The 13753-nt window shown below is 41.0% G+C and overlaps 1 protein-coding gene across 1 annotated transcript in view; it reads left to right on the forward strand.

Annotated features, from left to right (window-relative positions):
• Positions 1–13753, forward strand: part of LOC136614744 (keratin-associated protein 4-6-like) — a 426222-nt gene that overhangs the window by 188824 nt on the left and 223645 nt on the right. The window lies entirely within an intron of this gene.

Below are 13753 nucleotides of genomic sequence, written 5' to 3' on the forward strand. Positions count from 1 at the left end.
TACAAGGACAGGCATGGATGAGAAGGCTTTTTTGAGCCTCAAAAAGGCGGTGACCACCTCTGGTGTCCAGCTGCCTACCTCAGCCCCTTTTTTGGTTAAAACGGTTAATGGTTTGGCGATCATGTTATATATCCCCCCGTTCGGAAGTTTAGCCCCGGGGATAATGTTGATCTTACGGTCCCACTCCCAGTGAGGTGGTAATGCATCGGACAGCCGTTTGGAAAATACATCAGCAAACTCAGTCAAATAGTGCGGCAAGGTCAGTTCCTTACGTTCAGTAGTATGGACCTGAACTGCAAGTATGTGATCACTACACCCTGCCCCCCCATCGGATTAACTCCAGAGTCTTCCAGCTGATGACTGGGTTATGTATCAACCACGGTAGGCCGAGCACCACGTCCACCAATAAGTTTTCCATGCCCAAGAAGGTACAAAGCACTGTGTCTAAGGCCCCCACAGAAAACTTAAAGGGGTTGTCTCGCGAAAGCAAGTGGGGTTAAGCACTTCTGTATGGCCATAGTAATGCACTTTGTAATATACATCGTGCATTAAATATGAGCCATACAGAAGTTATTCACTTACCTTCCCTGCACTGGCGTCCCCATCTCCATGGCTCCGTCTAACTTCAGCGTCTAATCGCCCGATTAGACGCGCTTGCGCAGAAGGGTCTTCTGCCTTCGGCTCGGTCTGGCACGAGCGGTGTTCTGGCTCCGCCCCCTTCTACGCTTTCAGGAGGCTGGAATCGGCATATGTGACGGGGCGGAGCTACGCGATGACGCGTAGAAGGGGCGGAGCCAGAACGCTGCTGCTGCCGAACAGACCCGAAGGCAGAAGACCCTTCTGCGCAATCGATTAGACGCTGAAGTTAGACGGAGCCATGGAGTTCCAAAAACTGTCTCTGGTCCCCAGAAAAGAAATCGGGGAGGGTAGTCTTGAGCTCAAGCTTAACCTCATGAGTAGGAGGCGGAACCACTAGTGCGCTGGCAGCGGCCTGTTCCTGTTGTTGGAAACGTACGGTTAAATCTTGCACCATATCTATCAGAACCTGCACCTGATTAGCTAGGGCTGAAACAGCCTCCATGGATGGACTTAGTTTCACGGGACAATGTAGGAACCAGAAAACGTTCGGGCCAGTGTTTCTGTCAGGGTACCAGGGAAAGCAGAAGTCGGGGGTCCCAGCAACGTATCCCACAATTAGACAGTGCTGGGAGAACCTCCGTCAGCACTAGCAGATCAAGCTAGGTCAGAGGAGATGCAGCAGGCTGCCATGGTAACAGGAAAGTGGCTCTGGGCAGCAGCCACCATGTTTCTAGCACCTCTGCGCCGTATAGGAGCTGAGAGGCCAGGAATGGTGATCAGCGTCAGAGTCCCCCTGCGCCGCACACTTGCAGCAGGGGCGACAGTGTCCGCCGTGCGGGCACGGCGACCCGGATAGCCACCCATCCTGACACAGAGACTATAGGCGATTAAGTTGCTTGTCAAAATTTTGGGTGGAATATTTGGAGTAGAAGTAGAGAGCTACACTAGGTGGTTGGTGTTTCTTTGCAGTCTTTTTAACATAATTTATCATTGCGGCCTCGGACTTGGGCATTGGAAGCACTGGCGACCTAACAGAGGGAGATGGGAATTGATTGCCTCCAGGTTAGTTCTCATCATCCCCCTTTCCCTCTCCCCCCTCCTTCTTTCCTTCCCTCAACTTCCATTCCTTTTACTTTCTCACATTGTGAAGATATTTGCGGACATAGATAAGTCTTTCATAGTATTTATTTTTATTTGGCTGCACTTAACTGTTATTGTAATGCTATGATTGTCCAAGTTCGGGATTCTGGCTAATTTATTCTCTTTATATTGTATTATGTATTGAAATGAAATGTTGAAAATACCAATAAAACAAGATTTACAAAAATAAATAAAAGATTCCTCCTAACTATGTCAGTGATCTGTGGTGATGTTCACTTCTCCACTAAAGTCAACTTTGACTCGGGCTCTACCAGGAACTTCATTTGTTAGGCTCTGGTGGTGAAGCACAAAATGCCAATGATATCCCTGTAGAAGCGATTACCCATCACTTATGTGGATAGGGGATTCCTACCAAACATCATTCACATTCATTTCACATTCCTTGTCCCTGGATAATTATTTACTGTTATGATCATCCCTCCCTGCTATTTATCTAAATGCTATTGATCCTAACATGTCTGTGCCCTATTACCCTCTGTCTCTGGTATTTATCTAGTGCAAATTAAGTTTACCATGTTTCTGTCCTCCCATGTGATCATGTGAATTTATTAAATATGTCTTTACATTTGTTCCAATATGCCTAAGGAAGGACTATAAGAGATCCGAAAGCTCACTATAATATCATGTATTTTTGTAAGCCATTAAAATGTATCATATCTAAAAGATTACTTGATTTCTCCTGCTGAGAACAATCACATTTTGCTCAACTGGCTATCACGGTACCAAACCCCTTTTTTTCGTATTACGTACAAAATAACGTGATCGTAAAACAGCACATTAATGCACCGCTTGCAAATGTATCAAAATACCAAAACAAAACTGCACCTATTTAATAGCAACATCATTTATAGCAAGCAGTGCGTATCCAATACACTGATCATGATCAGCTTCATGTACTAATATTACGTGCAAATGCAAACAGAAAAAAATGACTGCAAAACAGCACATCTGGGACTACTTGCATGAAGTACAAATCCTTAATACTAAAAGCCCCGTGCAATAATGAAAGCATAATTACTCAATGTACTTTACTACAAACATGTAAAAAATACTATACACCCATATCTGAATAAGTGCTTGCGGCCCAGAGACACCCCAATGCATGTTTTGTCACACTTTTTCAGAGGGATAGGTCTCAAAGTTCTAGTTTATGTGAAGCAACCAATTTAATTAATGTTACCTGTTAGTGCATTAAATGGTGCATGCCCAAACACAGAATGCAATACAGAATATCAAACACTCCACAGACCTTATGATTGCCCGAATTATTTACTTCACAGGACATTTCATCCATGGGAATAGCTGTATGTCCTATTTTCATAGAGAGTAAAGCCATATCTGCATACATTAAAAAAAAAAAAAAGATCAAGGATTCGCTCAAACATTTTCTTCACAGGCCTACAAATCCACAGAATTTCAAGAGAAGATATGACATGACATTTCACTTTTTCAATCAAACCTTGTCTTTGATTTCTGAGTCTCTTCAATGCACCAGCCAATTTTCAATAAATTTTTAAGGCATGTGCAGAAATGTGCTTTACTTTTTTGCAGTAGTTTGCCCAAGTGACATACTCATCATTCTCTCTGGCTAACACTACTTATTGCAAGCATCTCAAAACCGTTCTACAGCATCTACATCAAAATGACTTCTATGCCAAACTAGAAAAATGCCTCTTCAAGCTGTCCAGTTTTTATGGACTATGTCAATAAGTGTGGACACAGTAGAGGTCCAGAGAAATTATTGCCAGTGCTAAATTGTCTTAAACCACAGAGCGTGACAACCATGCAACACTTTTTAGGATTTGCACATTTTTACCTCATATTCATGCCGCACTTTGCATTCAATGCTCCAATATTAGTTTGGATATGGAAGGTTCTAATCCCATAGACTGAAGATGCAAAAGAGGTGTACAATAAATGAAAACAAGTATTTGCCTTCGCCAACATTCTTCACTGCTTTTTCATTTCGAGCTGAAACTTTTTTGCATTGAATAACTTTAAAGGCTAACATATGACTTCTGGTTTGTTTTGGGGAAGTGTGAAGATCAGAGCAACACAAGTGCTTCTTCCAGACCTAGCCCTTAGGAAAATAAGTGGCAGAGTGGATCCTCATGCACTCACTGACAAAAGGATTGCCCGACCCTTGTGCTCAGAAGGATAAAGCCACAATGAACTAATCATAACAGAATTGTAAATAGTACCTGCTTTCCAGTACAATATCACACATAGTGTGTGAAGTTGTACATTTTATTGGGAGTACATGGCGGCATTAATTGTATTGGGGTTCATAGCATTAATTGACCAATAGTACCCAATAGTAGCATAGTGTAGCATAGTAGCATAGTAGAATAAAATGAGCACCTGTGTTATGACGTCATTCTCCCCAAAGCATTATTTGTTCCGATTTATCCAGCACAAATGTATTCAAAAAATAAATATAAATGGATAATAAACCCGGATCCAGGATGTAACATTATGCTGGAGGCCTTTTTCTTTCTTCATTCATTGTGGTTTATAAATCTGTCTGCCGTTTATTAGAAAATTAATATAAAATGAAAAGGAACCCGGATCCAGGATGTAACATTATGCTCGAGGACTTTGTCTTTCTTCTTTCAATGAGGTTCCCAAATCTTCATCTGTAGTTTATTTGATTAAGGGAGCTATATACATGGAATCTGCACCACAGAGATGTCCATCTACTAGCTCGTTGTAGGTCTTTGGTTGTTCAAAACCAATGGAAGTTGGCGTGGCATGGATTTCACTAGTTGTTGAAGTTGTTCTGAAGGAATGTTGGTCCATATGGAAAAGACAACTTCTTGCTGTTGCCTCAAATTAGTTGCAGGCACTGATGTGAACCGAATAGGTGATACAGAATCTTCATCAATTCACTGTGCTTGTGCCATATTCTGACCCTCACATCAATATGACAACAGAAATCTGGATTTGTCAGCACAATTGAGGATTTTACTGCTCATTGATCAAATTTGTGTGTTCTTTTGCTCAGTTGAATCTCACTTTATTCTTTCTCTTAAAGTGGCTACACACGGATAGGTGTGTGAACAAATTTGCACACTCAAAATTTGCATGTGCAATATGCAGAGAATAGAACTTGTTGTTTTCAATGGTTCATTCTTACCTCTCGTTAAGGTAACGCATGCATTTTAGTTTTAACAGCCATGTAAAGCCACCCCAACATGGCAGTGGTGCTTGTACTGGTCATCTGCTATTATAGCACATCCAGGCTGAGCTGTGCATTCAGACACATTACTTAAAGGGGTCGTCCCGCGCCGAAACGTGTTTTTTTTTTTCAACCCCTCCCCCCCCCCCGGTTCGGCGCGAGACAAACCCGATGCAGGGGTTAAAAAAGAACACCGCACAGCGCTTACCTGAATCCCCGCGCTCCGGTGACTTCTTACTTACCTGCTGATGATGGCCGCCGGGATCTTCTCCCTCGGTGGACCGCAGGGCTTCTGTGCGGTCCATTGCCGATTCCAGCCTCCTGATTGGCTGGAATCGGCACGTGACGGGGCGGAGCTACACGGAGCTACACGGAGCCCCATTGAGAAAAGGAGAAGACCCGGACTGCGCAAGCGCGTCTAATTTGGCCATTAGACGCTGAAAATTAGACGGGCACCATGGAGACGAGGACGCCAGCAACGGAACAGGTAAGTGAATAACTTTTGATAACTTTTGTATGGCTCATAATTAATGCACAATGTACATTACAAAGTGCATTAATATGGCCATACAGAAGTGTATAGACCCACTTTGTTTCGCGGGACAACCCCTTTAAGGAAGCAACATTGCATCTTGCTGCAATGTGCTTGACTGTGGCTCAGCCATTTGTCAGAAGAGTACTTGACATCCTCTTCTGGGTACTAATGTTATCAAGTTGTCAAGTGTTATTGTCCAAATCTGGACTGCAATTACTAGTGGGCTGCACTGCCTGCCTGTGATCAGTGGGCCACTTTTCAATGACACATTAAATTTGGCCAAAACTGTCACTTTTCTTTACTGTAAACTTTGAAATTATATTTCACCTAGAAATGTTTGGCACAGTCCATCTTAAACTCTCAGTGACATAACTTCTTTCAACGTTACTGTGTTCCAGATGTCTAAACTTTGTGTTCTGCAGGACGAATTCAACTTGGTATAGGAACAAACTCGGATACATATAATCTATTGAATGATTATTAATTTGTTGTTTGGGTTGCAATGGAAAAAAAACAATTTCACTACTGATTTTTGGTGGTATGTTGGCAGCTGGAGGGACAAAACCTATGTAGCATGTGCAGCTCACTGCAGCAGAAGTTTTACAAAGCACAGAACATGTTAGAACTGGAGATACACATTAAGCTATCACCTATTTTAACCCCTTAACCTCCATGGTCTGCAATAAATGCACATCATAGACTGGCTTGCCTTAGGCCTCTATGATAGACATTTATGAGAGCTCTGTGTGTTGACAGTTAGCCTTCTGCTGTAATGGAGAGGATCAGAGTAAACTCTAATCCCAAAGTGTATCTCTCTAAACGCCTTGATCATTAATGGCCGTGACATCTAGGTGGTTAGATAATGGTAGGGGGATCTCTCTCTTTCTATCAGCACCATAAAAATACAACTGCAGTATGCTCATGATTAACCATGGCAGCCAGAGAACTAGGAAAGGCCTACAGATATGTGATAGTTTTGTTTATTAGGCTGATTCTTTAGCCCAGTGTAATACATTACTTTAGAGTTTTAGACTCACAGAGAGTAATTCTTTGCTGTACTGAGTATACCAAATCATTATACAAATTATCAAGCAAACACATTTGTGATATCCATAGCCTGATGGGACTAAATAAAGGTTAATGGCGTTTGTTAAAAACAAAATGAAAAAATAACATATGGTTTTCTTATCTGAAAGTTTAAAAACACACAATATCACTGCACCTGTTTATTTACTCACATGCTGTCATTGCACAAAATCCCTTGTACCAGATTAATATCACCAATAATATTAAGGACTACATTACACTGCCATACCATGTGATCAAGACATAGTGACAGAATTATATACCATACTGTTACTGAGCAAAGACCAATACAAAGATCAACATTACCAATAACAAGACTATACAAGGGCCAAATAATACCCCCCAAATTGTTACCATGTAATAGTACCATAGAGTTACTGAAAAAGTCAGTACATGAAGACCAGTGATTTAATTGGTTACAGGGCAGTTGCCTTCAGTGATGACAGGTGATGTCCCCTCTGACTGGCATCATTCACTGTCCCTTTTCTTTCGATCTGTATTTTCCGCAGTATTTGACACATAGACCTCTTTGACTTCTCATTTTTTCAGCCACTTGCCTTTATTTTCCCCATCTTTACACAAGCTTCCCATCTATAGTACCCCAGATAGCAATAATGCCATATGCCCCACATTGTAATTGTAACTACATTTTTGTACTTCCTGTAGGCTCCACACAGTGATTACTACTTTTAGAACCCCCACACCGTAATGCTGCCCCTTTTATGCCAGCATTCAGTAGTAATGCCCTTCATGATCACCATTCAGTAATAGTACCCCTCCTGGCCATCTTTTAGTAGTTACTAAAGAAAGACACTGAGCAAGAGAGCCCTGATCAGCAGCTGCAGGAAGAGGGCAGCATTCTGATCACATTATTTAGCCCTAGATCATAGATTATATGTAATATATGTGATTTTTTTATGTAACCTTACATTACTTGGCATACTAGCATGTACTTAGTAAGAAAAAATAAACATCCCGGCTCCAGGATGGAACGTTAAAGGGGTTGTCCCGCGAAACAAAGTGGGGGTATACACTTCTGTATGGCCATATTAATGCACTTTGTAATGTACATTGTGCATTAATTATGAGCCATACAGAAGTTATTCACTTACCTGTTCCGTTGCTGGCGTCCTCGTCTCCATGGTGCCGTCTAATTTTCAGCGTCTAATCGCCCGATTAGACGCGCTTGCGCAGTCCGGTCTTCTCCATGTTGAATGGGGCTGCTCGTGCTGGAGAGCTGCTCCTCGTAGCTCCGCCCCGTCACGTGTGCCGATTCCAGCCAATCAGGAGGCTGGAATCGGCAATGGACCGCACAGAAGACCTGCGGTCCACCGAGGGAGAAGATCCCGGCGGCCATCTTCGCAAGGTAAGTAAGAAGTCACCGGAGCACGGGGATTCGGGTAAGTACTATCCGTTTTTTTTTTCAACACATGCATCGGGTTTGTCTCGCGCTGAACGAGGGGGCTATTGAAAAAAAACAAAAACGTTTCGGCGCGGGACAACCCCTTTAAGTTCTCGGTATTTTACTTTCTTCTGTGATCATAAATCTTTCTGACATTTGTGTAGTTGATACACAACTGCCTGCTGGCTCACTTTGTTCAAGTCGTCCATCATCGGATTCTGCACTATAGAAATTACGCAATTTAGAATGACAACCATCTCGTTGTTTATGTGTCCATTGCTTTGTTTTAAAGTTTCTGCTCTAATTTCATGCTTTCTAAATTCAGGACAAAAGCGAGGATGTATCATTAAGGGGAATTTTCATGCTAGTTTTCTGGCATTTTTTTTTTCTGTTCTCCAACTTAAAGTGCAAAAAATAAATTAAAGATGCAGCAACTTTATCAACATTGTAAGTCTAGGAGGTGTGGAGTCACTTTATACAATATCTGGAGAAGGATTGTGGCAAAAGTTTTAAAATGTTGCAATTTTTAGAGGGATTATCTGACTTAAGGGAAACTCCTGTCAATGTAACCTCATGCATTAAAATAACGAATAAGCCATTATTTACATTTCTCCGCTCTCTCGTTCATCCTCCATCCCCGGCTGTGACATCACTTGACTGGCTGAGCCCAATTACATACAAGCTGCAGTAACCAACCACGGAGTTCAGAGATCATGGCTGAGTGCTGTTATTCATTGTTACAGAGGTGCCTCCTGTGGCGCAGAATGTTAAGGCAGCAGAAATACAGTCCTAAGCTCTCGCTCACGGCCTGAAGGTCACGAGTTCAATCCGCGTGTTGTTTAGGTAGTCGGCTCAAGGTTGACTCAGCCTATCATCCTTCCAAGGTCGGTAAAATGAGTACCTAGCTTGGTGGGGGGTAGTAAATAAAAAAAAAATACCTGAAAGCAGTGCGGAATAAGTTGGAGCTATACAAATAACAAGATTTATTTTTAAGGGTTGTCACAGCTGCATGTAAACAGATAGCAAAGAATGGAGCCGGTAGTGGATGATAAATGGGGAATCAGGTACCAATATAAAGTACAAACCTGTCCTACAAGGAGGAAAAAAGCAAAAATAAACCTTAAATGGAAACATTGTCAAAGAAAGAAATAATGTTAGGAGTCTTTGAATGCAGTGCTTAGGCCTCATTCACATGAGTGTGTATTTGTGCGTGCATATGTGTGCACCAAACCACGTGTCTATTAGAACCATTGTTTTCCAATGATGTGTTCACATGTTCATCTTTTACAGGCGTGCATATTAACGCACCTGCAAAAGATAGTACATCTGCTCGCCGGGAATATCCACGCTGTGCGTAAATATTACCTATAGGGAGTCCACTGAGCAATGGGCTGTCGGCAACCCCTGCAGTGATTTTCGGGAAGGTCTTTAAATATAAGCCCTTCCCTGAAAATCATCCCTGATATGTGTAAAGTAAAACAAATATGTACTCACCTCTCCGCTGCTGTGAAGCTCAGACGCGTTTAGCCGGATCTCTCCCAGCACTGCTCTGAGGCTGTTTCAGCAGGCGGGGATTTAAAATCCCAGCCTGCTAAAAGGGTTGTGTATGATTGGTTGAGAGCTCAGCCAATCACAGGCAGCACTCAGCCATTCATTGAATTCAATAAATGGCTGAGTGCTGCCTATGATTGGCTGAGTACTGTGACCAATCACAGGCATCACTCAGCTGTCATTCAATAAATGGCTGAGCACTGCCTGTGATTGGCTGAGCGCTCAGTCAATCAGTCACATCCCTTTCAGTAGGCAGGGATTTTAAAAAGTTAATTCTACACATGTGGAAAATAGGGCAAGTTCTATTTATTTGTTCATACTATTAACCCCTTAGTGAACAAGCTTTTTTTCCATTTTCTTTTTTACGTTCCCCCTTTTGAAAAAAATCCTAACTCCTTTATTTATCCATTGACGTAGCTGTATGAGGGCTTGCTTTTTGTGGGACAAGTGCTATTTATAAATGGTACTATTTAATGTACAATATAATGTACTGAAAAACTTTTTAAAAATTCCAGTAAGAAATGAAAATTATGCCGTCTTTTGGTGTGTCTTGTTTCTATGGTGCAATAACTGCAACAAAAAAAATAACATTACAACTTTATTCTGATGGATAGTACGATTACTACATTAGCAAACTTTTTTTTGCTGTTATATGTGTATTTTTTTCAAAGATATTTAATTTTAAAAATATTTTTAGCTGAAATCTTCTGCGTGCAATAGCTTTTCTATTATTCTGGTGACATAGTTGTGTGAGGGCTCATTTTTTGAGGGACTTCATGTAGTTTATGTTGGTACTATTTTGGAACACATATGACTTTTTTATCACTTTTTATAGCATTTCTTTTAGAGACAGGGTGACCAAAAAAAGCACATTTCTTGTGTACTTTTTATTTTTATGATGTTCATCATGCTGGCTAAATAAAGCATTACTGTGATAGATCAGACTTTTATGGATGCATCGATACCAAATATGTATTTTTGTTTTAGATTATTTTATTATTAATTTGGCAAAAGGCAAAAGACCTTTTTAAATGTTCAAAAATATTTTATTGATCATCAAGGATTGCAGTTATTACAACATCTTTCAGTCATCAGATTTCAACCACATCTGTAGTTGTGAAGGAATGATACAACAATCAAATAACTTAATAAATCTAAAGCTGATCAATTCCCAGCCAGGAAATTACAATATGTCAAAAATAAATGTCAATAACTTTTACATCAACATTGCTTTATTTTCTACAATATTTAATAGCTAAAAATTGAAAAGAGGAAGAAATATAGTGAGGGAGAGAAGAAAAGGGGGTGGGGGAGGTTATAGTATCAACCTACATGCAGCAAAAATCATCATATTTAACATTAGATTCTTCCTTTTATGTCTATGTATTATTGGAAGACTAAAACATTAAGATGCATCTGAGAAACATCCTGCATTCTTCCCTAAACAGAGTTCTCTGCCCTCTGAAATCAGAGTACCAAGCAGTCTTCATCGACATTACTCCCATCCTTGAGATTATGTGAGAAAGAATTATTTTATTTAAAGTGGCTTACCCAAGACCCCCAAACCTCTGTAAATTGTCAACTTTATTGTTCCTATAAGCATGCAATTCCTCATAGGAAGAGAGCAATTTCCTAAATTTAATAGGGACTTTCTCCAGCAACAGAACTGCCAATTCAGGTGTTGGACAGATATCAATTCACAGGGCCATATTCAAGAGGGTGAAAAAGAAGACTGCCAAGTGGTTTGGATGCTTGGGCAACTACAAAAAGTATGTAGTAATGTCCCTCTTTTTCCACAGCCCCTTCAGCATCTATCTGAGGTCTCTGGAAAAAAATCTGATAATCAAACCGGGGACCGATACCAACGTGTAACCACTTTGAAGTGTGCTTCTAAAAGATTTGCGCATCGAGATGCTTTATTTGCTCATGTGTGCATGCTTTTCCATTGCTGAGAAGAGAAGGAACACCCCAATTTAAATTATGGGCTCTTTTGTACAAAAGTGTTTCCAAGTAGTTTGGTCTTTTCTCTTTTGTGTATAGCCCCGCCTGTTGTGCATTCCATAATGTAAATCGACATGTCTCTGGCAAAACATAAATCTGAAAGTACTCCAATGCACTAGCAACTCTTTCTTGAAATTTTCGGATCTTCAACAAAAAAAGTATTGTTCCTCCAACTTCCGAAAGTAGGAAGTCGGGGTCCTAGCTGTATTTTAATTTTCACTGGAGCATGGTCTGACCAAGATGCCACTTCTACAGATACCTCTCTTATTCTCATAAGAGTAGGAAAATCCACCAGAAACATGTCGATCCTGGAGAACGAACGATGTCTGGAAAAATAAAATGAATATTCACAAGGAGTTCACATTCAAACACATAAATAGACTCATGCAATTCAGCTTTAAGAAGCCATGAGGCAGTGTGGAACCATCCCTTCTAGCCCTCCACCTAGAATAGCATTGAAGTCATCACATAAAATTAGACTCCCTTTTTGTATCCTTCTTATCGTCCTCATCACTGTCCAAAAATCTAATCTGGCAAGAGTTGGGTGCATAGATATTAGCTAGAGTCATGAGAGAGCCTTCAATTTTGCAGATTAAAATGATAAATCTTCCTCTCATATAAAACTCATGATGCTACTGCAATTGTCATTATGACTAGAGATGAGCGAACATACTCGGATAAGCACTACTTGTCCGAGTAATGTGCTTTATCCGAGTACCTCTCTGCTCGTCCTGAAAGATTCGGGACGCGCTGCGGAGTGGGGAGCTGCAGGGGAGAGCGGGGAGGAACGGAGGGGAGATCTTTCTCTCCTTCTCTCCCGCCCGCTCTGCTCCGCTCCCCGCTGCGACTCACCTGTCAGCAGCGGAGCGCCCCGAATCTTTCAAGACGAGCGGAGAGATTCTCGGATAAAGCACATTACTCGGACGAGTAGTGCTTATCCGAGTACGTTCGCTCATCTCTAAATATGACCTGTTTAATTACTACCATACTGTCATTGCACAAAATGTCCTATACCAAGATTAATATCAACAATAATAGCGATGTATGATCCAACATTCAATGTGATACCCAGGAACGTAGGAAATGAACAAAGATTTATTCTGTGTTGCCACAAATGTTAAGTCTGGGGAAAATGAAGGTTCTCAAATCTCAGACTAACTTCTGACATCACAACAGAGCTTTTTATATCCTGTAGGCTGGCTTAGTAAAGGCTAACACTTATTGGTTCATCTTATCCTTTCCTCACATAAAGAAGCCATGAAGAGTATATTCACTTTCACTTATGCCAATCACGTGTTGAAAAAATGAGAAGGAGATACGGGAAGAGAAGGACACAGTCCAACCTGGCGGGGGATCACAGCTACAACTCCCAGCATTCACTTACGCCACACTCAAATAACTACCTTGGAGGCATATTAGAGCAAAGTAGGGAGGGATAGAGTGAATTCCACTGCTCCTGGCACTGGGTTAGACAGTGAATTTTGGCTGCAGGTAGCATTACATAGGAAAAGAATAGATACACAGCAGAGCAGATTGAGATACATAACAATATATAATATGCTTCAGCCTTTGGGCTGACAACAGAGAAACAATAGTTAATAAGTCCTTGTATCACAATAGCACTATATAAAGGACAAAATTACACTGCCATACCATATTATCATCACATAGTGATGGGATAACATATAATGTTACTAAGCAAAGACTAATACAAAGATCAATCTTATCAAAAACACTAAATGAGTAAATAACCAGGACACACTAACATGAGAAACAGCTTAGGAAACTTCTAGAACCTAGAGAAGATATTCTTCAGGCACTGGAGCAATGGGAGAAAGCATGCTAAGTAGTCTGATAAGGGAAGAGTTTTGCAGGGTAAGAATTGGTGTGCACAGGCCATCTGAGAGACCAAGAATCATAGTGTGCATTTGAGATCCCAGTGGAAGAAGGACACTGAGCAAGAGAGCAGCAGGCAGGAGAGTTGCATGTTGGCCACGTTATTTAGCTGTGGTTTATGGATTGCATGTAATTTCCTCTGTTACCTTATATGACTTGGCCTCCTAATATGCAGACTGTGCGATGGTCTGGCAATTCACATCTTTCTGTTTACCTACCTTACTAGTACTTAGTAAGAAAAAAGTAAATACTAAATGGGAAAGGATCCAGGATCCAGGATGGAACATTAAGTTCTAGGTGTTTTACTTTCTTCTGCAATTATAAATCTTTCTGACATTTATGTGGTTGAGGGAATTATATATAA

The sequence above is a fragment of the Eleutherodactylus coqui genome, chromosome 1 (genome assembly GCF_035609145.1).
Source record: "Eleutherodactylus coqui strain aEleCoq1 chromosome 1, aEleCoq1.hap1, whole genome shotgun sequence".
NCBI classification, from domain to species: Eukaryota; Metazoa; Chordata; class Amphibia; order Anura; family Eleutherodactylidae; genus Eleutherodactylus; species Eleutherodactylus coqui.